Below are 13,336 nucleotides of genomic sequence, written 5' to 3' on the forward strand. Positions count from 1 at the left end.
TAAGAAAAAACATAAATGCTGAATATTTGATGCTTATAGCACATTTCCATGTGCTAGAATTGGATTGGGAGAGTAAGAAGACTTCATATTTCATCCTGTCAAGTGATGTGCTTTGGCAGTAAAGCTAGGTGAGTGGAGTAAACAGCTGATGTATTACATCAGGTTTGTATTTATTTCACGCCAACGAGGAATTCCAGAGCACAGTTCCCTCTCAGTAACAAAGAGTGTTGCAGGAGAACTTGGTTCCTTACATTGGCATGCATTTTGCTTTTGAGCATTTCAACATTTCTGCTGCAAAGGGCAGGACAGTGGTTGAAAGATAGCAAGCCCTATTTCTCACTGATGTCTTCTCTAAGTAATTACAGAATTTCAATGTGATTTACTACTTATATTTTTTTACTCCCCCAGAAGAGATTATAAACTAGAGAGCATATTGACTGGAAGAAAATAGTTGCTAATCTTCTGAAACTAATGTTTAATCAGTGATGGAAAGAAATAAAGTAACTAAAAAGCTTCATCTAGCTAATCAAATAAAGCTGGTTATTCTGCTGGAAACAGTTAATGAACCTTAAGTAATATAATTATTTTCAGAATATTGAAAGAGGAAAAAAGTGATTACTTATTTAAGACTAAATAATTACAATGTATTCTTCACTATAAAAAGGTTATACATGCCAAATAACTGCTGTGCTTCTGGTTCTCCATAAAAGGCTATTTTGCATGAGTTATTACATTTGATATCTAGCTTGTACTGAATTGTCTTATTTAAGATAATCTCCAGTGATCACTAAGGGAATTTGACTCCCTTGGTGCCTCTTATTATTCTCATTTTTAGAGACTTGCAGTATTTGATTGCCTTTAAAATCAGCCACGATTGCACTAGCTGTGCAGGGAGGATGGAGGGAAATGGCTCTGATCGCTGCTGTGACAGCTGTCTGTGCTTGTGGTCTGCTCTGCTCTGAAACACCACTGGGGCAAAGGAGCTTGGCTTCACAGGCAGAAATCTTTCCTCCTCACTGGAATTCAGCTTTTCTCTGAAAAGTTTCACCTCCTTTCTGTTTCAAGAGTACAGACAAAGGAGGATTTTCTATATTAATGATAATAAAATGAGGCACTTGCCTCATTCTGCATGTAGGTGCTTGGGGCTTCCATTTCTGGGGGTAAGTTTGACTTAATGCTGGGCATTTTGGAAAATCCTACCCAGCTCTATCCTAACAATCACTTTTTTCTCCTTTCAGCTCATGGAGGATAGCACACAAGATGATGGTGTTTTTTTTTTTTTTTTTTTATAGTTTGTTTTAAGAAAAACTGCAAAACCCTGGACTAGGAGGGAACCTTGTATAGTCCTGCTCTGGTTCCCATGCTAATGTCAACTTTGCTGTGAGGTCAGGGTGATGCACAAGCTGTCTTCACTGATGTAGGAGCCAACTCTACTCCCCACACAGAGATGCAGAGAGCTCCATCCTTTCACCATCCTGGTGATGTGTTTTGCCACCTTGTAAGTCCCAGAGGTGAGGTAAGAAGCCAGGTCTGTCATGATGGGGTGGGACAGGATTTCCCCTCCCTCCCTGAGCCTGACTCAGCTCCCTTGTGCTTCCAAGGACATTAGATGAGAACCATGGAGAGCAAAACACATCCTCTTGTTTTCGTTCCCTTTGCTTATCTGGGTTATATTCAATGCTACATACCACATGTGCTCTCACAAAATAGTCCTTTAGCTTTGCTTTGAGGCAACAATTTGATAAGCAGATCTGGCTTTTCTGAGCACCAAAATAAACATCGTAGCCATTTAAAATTATATCTTGCACTTGAGAGCGACATGCTGAGGACATTGGAGAAACAATAGATTTAATTAGGCTTTTAAAATGTGACGTGCCTATTACATGTTTCATTACTGCTTTAAAAAAGTCCTTGTTTCTGTGTCATAAATCTTCCTATAGTGCTACTGTTTAATTAAATGAGTGTCAGCACTGGGAACAATTAAAATAAGTTTATGCATTTTCAGGGAAACCCTATAGCAAGACATGCAAAATAGCTTACAATGAAATGAAGAATTAAACCCATAGTGGGTTTGAGCTGCGGTATATAAGAAATTTGATAAAAAGCATTACAAGAAGTTAGGTAACTTGATGGTGTAGCAAGGAGTCTGTTCTGCCTAAGAAGTAGCAGCCCATGTCCCTTGGCAAAAAGTCACCAGTTGGATGCATGCCTTGGTGACTAACAAGTGAAATCCAACCCTGAGAAAAAGAGGCTTCTTTCAAGACCCAAATAGGAGTGAATTTCATCTAACAAGGTATGCGTAAATAGAAAGGCATGCAGAAATGTCTCTCTATTCCATATTTTTGAATAATCTATTAGCTGTTTCAATTAAGAATGTCTTTTTCTTGTGGGATTTGTATCTGATACCTGAGCTCCATTCTGCTTTTAATATAGAATTATAGTAACATATGTAAGCAAACCCTGACAGTGTTTTCTTACCTAGAACGTGTATATACACCTTACTGCATATTTAAACCCATTTCAACATTGAAATCAACACAGAGTTTTTACTGTATTTCTCCATCTCTCACTTTGTATAAATAAGCAGCCTTGAAATGAACATCAAAACTAAATGGCATTGAATATAATGAAGAAACATTGAGTCTAATGAAGCAGAATTGCTATGTAAACAGGGATGCTTTTATCTCATTGGAATTTTTATGACCTTGTGTGTCTCTGTGCTGCATTTTTGTAATCTGATTCATAAAAAATGTCTGATTTCTCTTTATAATTATTAACAGAGAACAAGACCAGCACTGTTATGTGTGCTTAGCAGGGTAGTGTGAAATTAATAGCAAGTTGGCTGTTTTAGAAGCAAATGTTGGTCATCTTTCTCTTATTATGGAGGGTTGGCTATAAAATTTGGAAACATGGGATGTCACTAGGCCCCCTAAGAACAACTAATTATACACAGCCAAAGGTCAGGTGAAAGCATAATCTGGAAGCTTCCTATTTATGAGCATAACAGCCTTTTCCTCACATCTTTTAATGTCTTTGTCCAAATACCAGCAGCAATAACACAAGCAATAACAGCAAATCTCATAAAACTTTCTTTAGACTCCTTGTGCTGAGAATCCTTCCAAAAGAAGAGTTTTAAATTTTAAATAAGCCATACCAGGAAACTAGCTAACCTTCCTCTGCTGGGGAAGAGTAAAGCACCCAGCCACGTCCCTCCCGTCTGCTCTGCTTCACCTTGGGCTGTTGCACAGTGAGAAAGTTCACGGCTCCTTCAGAGTGAAGAAAAGTAGTTGTTGAAAAGTGTATTTGAGATAAGGCTTTGTTGTCACTTTCTTTTGATTCTACACTTGTGAGTCCGATACTTAAATATATTTTACTTGCACCTGAACAATATCTTCCACTTCCTCACTGCTATGTACTTTCTGCCCTTTTTGCCAACGACTCAAAATTTAGCCTTTCAAATTAATGTGCTGCAGGTCCTTGTGTAGAAATGGGCATCAGCAGAGGCAGATAAGTAAATGCTGTCATGTGGCCACGTTGAACATGAAAGTATTTCTGAGGGTATATTGATATAGTAGGTCCTTTTGAATTTTCCACTGCTCACTTGAAGTTCAGAACAGATGATGGCAAGGGAAATTCATGCTTTTTCTTCTCTGAAACAGTCACTGGAAGAAAACAAATCACCCTGCGTTGCCCTTTTCTCCTAAAAGCTTCTTCATTTAAAATACCAATAGCGCAGACAAATCTTTCAGTTGTGGTGATTTTTAAAATCTGCTCCTGAAAGTACACAATTCCCTCTGCACTGGAGGACTCTTATGTCACTAAAAAATCTTTTTAAGCTAAGTGAAGGAATTAGAAACAAAGCACCGAATACTCTTGGAGCCCTTAAAATACAGAATCTTTGCTGTCGAGGACACACTTCAGCATTGGCTCTGGTTGTTGAAAGGAGTTTGAATTGGGTTCGCGTGCTGTAGGCCTCGAACTCCTTTTCCTCCTATCCACTGCGTGCTGCCTCAAAGCATCCCTTGTGTCCTCCAGAAGATCCAAAGTCACAAGAATTATTAGGGGACTTGTGGTGTCATGCCCAGCTCCAGCTCAGCCAGAAGATAGGAAGGAAAAATGTGGACTGAGATACCAATTTTTTTCTTTTCCGTGGACTTGGTGATTCTTTGAGGCTGTGCCTTGGATGACCTGTGGGTTTTCATTGTGGTCCTGGCCCTGTGGTGTGGTGATGGTGACTCTTCTTGTACCTGGTAGCAGTCAGTGTGGAGATAACCCAAGGCTTCTCTCCATGTGCTGCATTTTAATGGGCACAGACCACAGTACAGTTACTACATGAGACTTTTTTTTAGTATCTATATGTTTATGAAGTCTGAGGAGTTGAACTTGAGTCTTAAAATGCATTCCTCAACAGCCAGGTATTGTCAGCTCTGCTTAAGAAATGTGCTTTGATGAACTGGGCTTTCTATCCCTCTTCCATGGGTTGTTAAGTCTGTAATCAGAAATTTAGGGTAATGGCTAGCTGGTCCAACTTCCAAATATTGAAAACCTAGAAGTAATGTAGCACATAACTGAAATCACATAAAGTTTAGGTATGATAAATGAAGCTTCTGACACCTCATTTTCATTACAAAGATGGTAACAAGAATGGAAAATGTCACGAGAATAATTCACTTATGTTTGGTCTTCTGTACCATAATTATCTAGTTCTCGCTTTGGGCTCTCCTTCTCCAGTGTAACTTTTGGGACGAGGTGGGTTTGGCTTTTAATGATCTAATAAATGCAAGTAATAGCTTGTGATTTGTTTAATGTTTTGAACTGAAAGGTCAAGGGTAGGAAGATTAAATAGTTTTTACTGAGAGCATTTCCCTCCAATGACTATTTCTTGCTGGAAGCAACACAATTTCTTAAGCAAGCATAAAATCAGTTTAGGAAGGCTCTGAGCTCAAATTAAAGCAGAAAGGAGAACAATGTTAGTGCATGGGTGCTACCAGCTACAGTAGGGTAGGCAAAAATAAAATCAGGCTGGGAAATCATACCCAGGGTTTCTTATAATGTCACTGCAGTGTGGATTATGAATTTTTTTTTTTTTTTGCATGTGTGGAAAATCTTTATGAAGATCAGTGGGACTGAAGTAAAGATTGAATTGCTTTAAGCCTACACCTTGCAGTTCAGCTTTTGCTAATTAAATTGTAGCTTTTAATGACTTTTTCTGGTAATTGCTTGTGTGATAAGTAATTGGCACCCATTTTTTTGTTTATGGAGCCCGAGGCAAGGAATTCAGTTCAGATAACCATATTCTGGGTCAATAATTCGTTACAACAAGATGGAGGTTGGAAAAGCTCTCTAAGATGATCATGTCCAACCACCTACCACCAATGCTGCCCATTAAACAACATTCCTTAATGCTACATGTTTCTTGAACACCTCCAGGGATGGTGACTCCACCACCTCCCTGGGCAGCTTGTGCCACTGCCTGACCACTCTTTAAGCTTTTCCAATACCCAACATGAACCTCCCCTGGTGCAACTTCAGGCTGTTCCCACTTGTCCTATCGCTATCTCCTATCCTGGAGAAGATACCAACCCTTACCTTGACACAATCTCCTTTCAGGTAGTTTAGAGGACAGTCCTATTCCCTGTTGTGAAGCTGATCCAGAGGGCTCTGCCTTGCCCCACTTCTCAACAGAGTTGTAGTATTAGTGAAGGAGAAAGCCGGTCTCCTAATATCATTATCTGTGCATTGCAAGAACTGGAGAACTGAGACAGATACATCCTTTTATTTTATGACAGATGATCTGGAGAGTTTGCATGCTTCCCTGGGTTCCTGGACAAGTACCCTGTTTACTTTCATCTGAAATAGATGTTTCATCACAGAAAATGAGATTGTCAGCAAAGTATTGAAATATGCTGTCAATTCATGTATTTTTTTTTTCTGAATTATTACGTGGAAGCCTTTACTCTAATATATATATATATATATATCTTTATATATTTATTTATTTATTTATTTATTTATTTTTTGCAGGGATATGCTGAGGTTTTCTAGTAGTATGTTTGCTAAATAGAGGAAAAGCTTTTTGTCCTTTTGATTAAAGAACGTGAGTGTAAGAAGCATGGTCTGTGATGAAATTAGCACCTTATTGTACATTTGAAGATATCTATGTTTTTACATGATAAAATTCATACCTCTGGCGAACTTAGAAGCACAACCTGACTGTAGAGGACTGAAATCCTCAGAAGAGATGTCTCTGCTATTGCCATAGGAGTGGTGGGGACACTTGTCCCTATCAGCCTTGATAATTACCTGTGATTGTTCAGTACTAAATGGTGATTAGCATCAAATGTAGTACTTTCTCTCAGCATTAATGCCGGAAATATATTGTACCTGTAATTACAGTTGTTTAACTTAGAATGTTACCATAACAGGGCTAGGTTGTTCTGACCTTCTGCAGTGGAACAAAAAATGCTTAGTACTTTTTTTCACAGCATCTTAACAGCATCTTTTCTTTTTTTTTTTCTTTGTGGGATATGTGGAGCAGTTAAATCAGCCCTCCTACAGAGCAGGATCATGCTTTTATTCAGTTGCAGAAAACATTTACCATATACTATGGCAAATCACACAATTGGACTTCATGCTAATCATTCTCTGCTGGAAGCTATTTACAAAAACTTCTGAAATTTTCTTACTTGCTGGAGAGCAGAGAGTCACAGCCAAAAGCATGATTCATTGTCTTTTTGTTTGTTTGTTTAAAATTTTTTTTTTTTTTACAAAGCATTAAAACTGACCCCTCCCCCCCCCCCCCCCCAGCCTGAACCCCTGCTGTGGGCAGGGCTGCCCCCACCACCCTTGGCCTTGGGCACCTCCAGGGTTGAGGTACCATAGCTCTGTGCAGCAGTGCCAGGGCCTCACCAACCTCTGAGTGAAGAATTTCTTCCTAACATCAAACCTAAATCTCCCCTCTTATAGTTTAAAGCCATTCTCCCCTTTTCTCCTGTGTTGCAGTTTTTATGACAGATCTTTGGTTTGCATTCATCTAGTGCCTGTCTGTGGGATTTTGTTAGCGTTGCTTCAGGTTTGCACCAGCGCCCTGTGAGTGCCTGGCATGCAGCTGCCTTTGTGCTGAGAGCAGATCCCCTAAAGATGATTTAAATATTACACTGTCTATATGTGCTGTGGTGAGTTCTCCCCCTCTTGCATTGGGCGGCTATGGAGCTGGCAGATAATTGCATGATTTAGAAACTGTAGCATTCTGCTGAGTCCTAGAAACCTACAATTTCAGGCTGCATTTCATTATAAAACACTCTGCATACTTTTATTTTCTTCTGTATTTCCTATATTCAGCTCTAACTAGGAAATGCTTATATTCCAGTTCTGCTTGTAGCTGCTTCTGGAATGAAGAGGACAGCTCTACTTATATTACTGTTATCACTTGCTCCTTATTTATCTCATTCAGCACTGAAAAGTTGCAAAACTGATCCAGGGAGGAGAGATCAATCAGAGCTAGTAGGGATAGTGCAAAGAGCAGAGGCTTCCTCAGCTGGTTGCTGGGTGGTGGGACAGGGCTTCATGTCAGGAATACCAGGCTGCATCCAGGTGCGTGGGAAGAGTTCTGATGCCTGCGGTCTCAGCATCCCCAGCTATTAGATTCCTGCAGAGCATGCAGGCAGCAGGAGGGCAGCCATCAAAGGCTTCAGGGAGGGTATAGCTACAGGAGAATGATGTTAAATGCTGAGTCTGAAGGTGTCTGCTCAGGGAAGCGCCAGAGGCTATGTGTGAGCCCAGTGCTGCGTGAGGGAAGTGTGGGATGTTAGCAGGACCATGCTGAGCTGTGCTGGCACTAGGCAAGGCCCACATGGCTGCATGCAAGGCCTTGCAGAGGTTGAACCGTCTACAGGAAAGCCCACTCAGTCCTTTGTGCAAAATACAGCTGATACAGGTCAACGGGGCTATGATTTCCAGTTTATTGGGCTCAAGACCCTCCATGATTGAGCCCAAGCACGGCTGTCAATGCTCTTCTGGGCAAATAACAGTGCAAATGGTGTCTGAGCTGCAACACAGACCCACTCAGTGCATCTTCTTGTACACATTGCGGTTATCAGGGTATGTATAGGTGGGATGTAACCATATCTGCATTGAGCGTAATACAAGGCAGGAGCTCAGCACTCCTAGGGGATGTCAATTGAGTGAAACAGGCCTTCCCTCACCCTCCTTCATCAGCAGAGGGGGGCCCTGGCCTCACCATGCCATGTTACCCCCATGCTGTGACAAAGGCAAAGAGGTAAATCAGCAGATTTTCCATGCAAGTAGTGAAGCCTGTCTTTATTTCTGCAATAAAAAGGAGCAGAGCTGGAAAAGTTGCTGCAGCCCTGTGGAGCTGTGGATGTGAGAGAAGCTCTCAACTCCGATTAATTATTGCAACTACTAAAAAAAATAGGCCATTTTAATGCTTTAAGAACCTGTTTCATAATGATCAGGATGTACAATAGGGCTGATTAATGTGCACCTCAGGTGTGCTGGAGGCTTGCATTTATTACACACCCAGCGCACACATTAATCAGTAGTGTGACGTGGTATGTCATGCCTTATTGCTTAATTATGTTGTCTCCCACACGAGCTGGGGTTTATGTGTTGTTCAAAGCCGTAAACACTCCAAGAGTCCCATTTCCACTGAAATCAATAGGAGTTTTGCTATTGTTCTGGGATGAGAGCAGGGCTTCGCTGTAAAAGTAAAATAAGGCTGCTGCAGCTAACAGGGACTTTCCAGCGGGAAGAGGGGCAGCAAAGGGCACGGGAATTATGAAAGATCAGACTCAAAGGGGACCTCAAAAGATTACAGAATAAACAAGAAAATATTAAGGTAGGCATAAGAGTAGCAAAGATAGAAAGTAAAATGAAAATTGGGCAAGAGGTAAAAATAAATAAGAGATGTTTCAAGTAGATAAAGAATAAGAAGCGAATGAGGCAATGGGGATTCTGTAAAATGGAAAGGGTAATTTTGTAACAGAAGTAGCGGACATTGGTGAATAAATAAATGAATTATGTGCCTGTTTCCATAGAGGAGAATGGGAGAAATTCAATATATCAGAAACAAGAATGTTCTTAGGGAAATCCATGTGGAGCAGCGGCATGGGAAGGGTGAGGAATATAAGCCAGTCACTGAGAAACCCTGCAAGGAGTGGGAAAGAGGGGCTCGTCGGGCAGCTAAGCAGTGTTTGGAGCTTCTTCAGAAACAGAGGATAAGGCTGAGGAAGGCCCCTGGTCTTGGATATGGGAATAAGCACTGAACATGATGTTCCAAATTTGGGTAGAAATGTACTCAAGGAAAGAGAGCCTCCTCTTGCAGTTTGCTGATTGCTTTGCATTTGATTCAGCTGCTGCCATCCCAGTGCTTGCAATCCTCCTCACCAGGAACAAAACTAAAAGCAACGAAAGAAAACTCCCTGAAAAAAAATCCAAACAATAACAGAGCTAGTGAAATTCAGCTTAGAAGTCCGCGTTTTAATTAAAGTGCTCGTCAATTTTAGGGTGAAGTCCTCTCTTGCTTACTAAGATGTAAGTAAGAGTTATGGAGAGGGGGAGCTCTGTGCCTAGGATCCTGGAACCGTGATTCAAGCAGGCATGTCAAGCTCTGTCCTGAAAGCTGCCTTCAAGACAGACACAAGTCCCATGTGAAGCTCATGATCCCCTTCTGCAACTCCGGCTTCAGGCTGTGCAAAGCAGCTGTCCTGCTAGCACTTGCTAGTCCATCCCGCTGCCACACCTGGCACAAAATGCACCCCACGGCTGCCTGGGTGATAGGAATAACTCACCTGCGTCCTACCACCAGAGCCTGTTCCTTTGTGGACAGCTTGGTGTCCTAACTGTGCGTGCTTGAAGGAAAGAGTCAAAGGCAAGCAGATCTTCCAGGCTCTTGAAACTCCTGGCGAGCAGAGGAATAGATAGATATGTTACATATGTTTGCACATATATCCCTAACGTGCTGATGAGGCTTGTACCATTTTTCTCCACTGAGTTATTCCTTCACCATGAATGAAGATGCATTAGACCAAAGCATATCATTTATCTGCTTAAAAAATTATTTTGACAAGTACCTGTTTATAGTCTTACAGCTTAGGAGTATGGGTTTTCTTCTCTCTCTTTTCTTCTCAATAATAAATCTTTCATAAAATTAAGGCATTGGTGTTACATCTCTGTTAGGGTAATTTACTCCCTACACTAATTTTGACTCAGTTTGTTCTACACGGAGTGATATTTTAATCATCCTTTCAGTGTTTATTGATGAGGGCTTCCTACAAAAGATGAAAAGATTAGCTTAAAATTATCTCCTGTGAATTTACAACAATAACAAGGAAGTGAACAGTCTAAAACAAATTAAGAAATGTAACAGACCTAATGAAAGGCTGATTTTTTTTTTTTTAACATAGAAAATGACTGCAAGACTCAACAGTGGCATTTCTGCATATAACTCCCATTGAATTACTGCTTTTTTTTGTTTTTAATTGAACATGAACAGATCTCCCTATATCTAAATGGTAAATGAGATAAATGATTTATTTTCTGATCAATATTAAAATGCATTACCTTGTGCAGGGGAACTGTTAGGACACAGCCTGAACTGGTGATTGAGCACCTGGTGAGGGGCTGTGCACGACCCAGGGAGCACAGGAACATTGTTTGCACCTGTGCTCACCACCTGACCCAAAGGGGTGGACTCTGGGACCTCATTTAAGGGTTAGCCTCCAAAGGGAGAACATCTCTAGGACAAAGTCTTTGTAAGAAGGTGTGTTCTACAGCTAGAGCTCCTCATCTCCACTTGGGTAAGTTGATTTTTTTTTCTTGTATATGGCTAATGGTATTTCCAGTAATGCTTTGCCTGCTATTGCAAAGAACTTGTCAGAAGCAGTTTTGCTGCTTCATGGGATAAATGCTTTGACTCAACTTCTATGTGATATCTGCCTCATTCCTATCCGTGTTGTCTGGGGAAAAATTAACTTTTCTTCACACACCAGGAGATGCCTGGTTCTGAAGCTTCTCATTGACTCTTGGCTCCTCCTCAGCATGCAGGGGGCAGCTTTATTCAAGGATTAATTAACTTTCAGGTGAGACGGTGTATGTATGTTCCCTACGCATTAAAAATTGCTGCCAGGATAAAAAGGGTATTCCTGAGGAGTGAAATTAAGTGCCAACCATTTTTTTTTTTTTTTTCCCCCACAAATGTGATAGAGTTTAATTCTACTAATATTTACGTTAAGTGAAGTGGTAATCTTCCAAATAAGGAAAAGAATCACAGTGCTGACATCCTTGTATGGCTGAACTGCCTCAGTTGCCAACCTTACCCTCTTTGAGTGAGAGACCTGCTAATGGAATGCTGAAAAATAATTTTGCTAGTGCTGAAGATATATTCTTCAGGAAGATGTTTCAACTAAAAAGCTTTTTCCGAGGGGGAACTAAATAACTGCACTCAACTGTTCCTACCGGAGAACAGGTAGTAGCTTTTGTTATATGGGTGAAAGAAGAAATTGAGGTTTTGAATGTGTCTGTCTGCATAAAGTTGCCTAGATGGGCAGAAGTGACCCAGATGTGATAGCTAGGGCCTGTTGAATTTCTTTCCTAAGTTCCTGGGTGGTGGGTTGACGTGGTTTTGTTCTACTCTTTTTGTCCTAAACCATGGCAGCATGTTGTAACATGTTGCTAGTTAGTACTTTGGCCTGTGGCAGTTTGTCATATCTGCTAAATTCTCCAGAGTTGTTAGGGATTTAAGGCCCTATTTGAACGTGATATATGAATACTCACAGTACTTTTCTGGCTGATGAAACTCTCTTTCAATGTTATTAATAGAAATCTAGTGTTAGCCTGGTTGCAAGCCAGATGTCCTTTCCTATGGCAAGAGGGATGAAACTGGATGGTCTTCCAACCCAAGCCATTTTACAATTGTGTGATCTTCAGGGCTCCCCATCTGATTTGCAGGAAAACGTGTGTATCTGTGCTATTTGCTTCTGGGTTCAAGCATAGAACTTTGCATTGGTTTTGATTACCTGTTTACCTTGTGTGGGCGCTGTGAGGCTTAGTTAAATGCTTAAGTTTTAAAAGACTTGCTTAGAAAGCCATGCAGAAAAATAGCATGTTAGTCTTTCTATTGACTGACAGAATCAAGCCCCTGGTATGGTAAAATTAATTTTGAGAACTCAGAGCCTGTTTCATTTAATTAAAAGACATTGCTGATGCTTGTTAGATACATGAATAGCATAAAACTTGAATGTCCAGCTGTGTTGGCCTCTGTGGGATGCAACATACAGTACTGTATAAGGGCTGCTTTGAAAGTAATGCCTCCTATTTCATGATGTTGGCCAACAACGTTAGAAGCAGATGTTGGTATTATGGCAGTAGAGGTTGAACCTTTCCACCAATATTCCACTAAATCTCGTTGCTATGTGACAGATGGCAGCAAAGGAGCAGTCTGACACAATGGTATTTGACGTGGAAGTGTGTATGTATGAAGAAAAGGTGTCACTGAACTCCTCTATGTACAGAAAATAGTATCGATTGACATTCATTGGTGCTTGCTGAATGCTTAGGAAGATCAAACAGTGAATGTGAGCATGCAGGGGTGGGTGGTGCATTTCTGCAGTGGCATGAAAAATAAGCCACATTCCAGATGGTTGTGTAGGTACAGACAAGTGCTTTGTTCGCTGCTGGTGAAAATATACAGCTAATGGTGATGACTATGTTGGAAAGTTGTTTTGTACCTACTATATTAAGTAATATTATTGTGTTCTTTGTATCTGTTGTAATTTTCATGGAAATAAATAGGAGGTGTTACTTTCAGTGAGACCTACGTAGTTCCATAAGGCTGTCTTTCCATTAGTTTTCCTATAGTAATTCATAAAAGGAGAATATTTACCGGATATTCTGAGTACTACTTGAGTATAATCACTTTCTCTGTTTCGAACAGAAGGCCTATAAAGTGTGCTTGTACACTTCTATGGAAGACTTAAACTGAAAGAATCATTTTTTTCCTTATTTGCATAGCCTGCTGAGGATGGACTTCAGTGTACATATGTCGAAGACAATAAAATTATCATTATCCAGGCAATGCCTCCTATCCAGGTAAAGAGTTACATCTGGATCAGCTGTACTACTGCTGGGATGCCCCTAGGGTTTAATTCTGAATCTTTCTTTTCCTTGTTCTATATTCAGCTGCTATTAACTTTAAAAGCTTTTTTTTTTTTCCCCCTTCTCTTTCCATGAGGAAGGATTATGCATGGCAGTGATAGCTTATTACTCAGTTGGGTTCACTGAATTGCTGAAACCTGAAAATATTTACTAGTCATGCTAA

This window comes from Meleagris gallopavo, chromosome 2 (genome assembly GCF_905368555.1).
Source record: "Meleagris gallopavo chromosome 2, MGAL_WU_HG_1.1, whole genome shotgun sequence".
NCBI classification, from domain to species: Eukaryota; Metazoa; Chordata; class Aves; order Galliformes; family Phasianidae; genus Meleagris; species Meleagris gallopavo.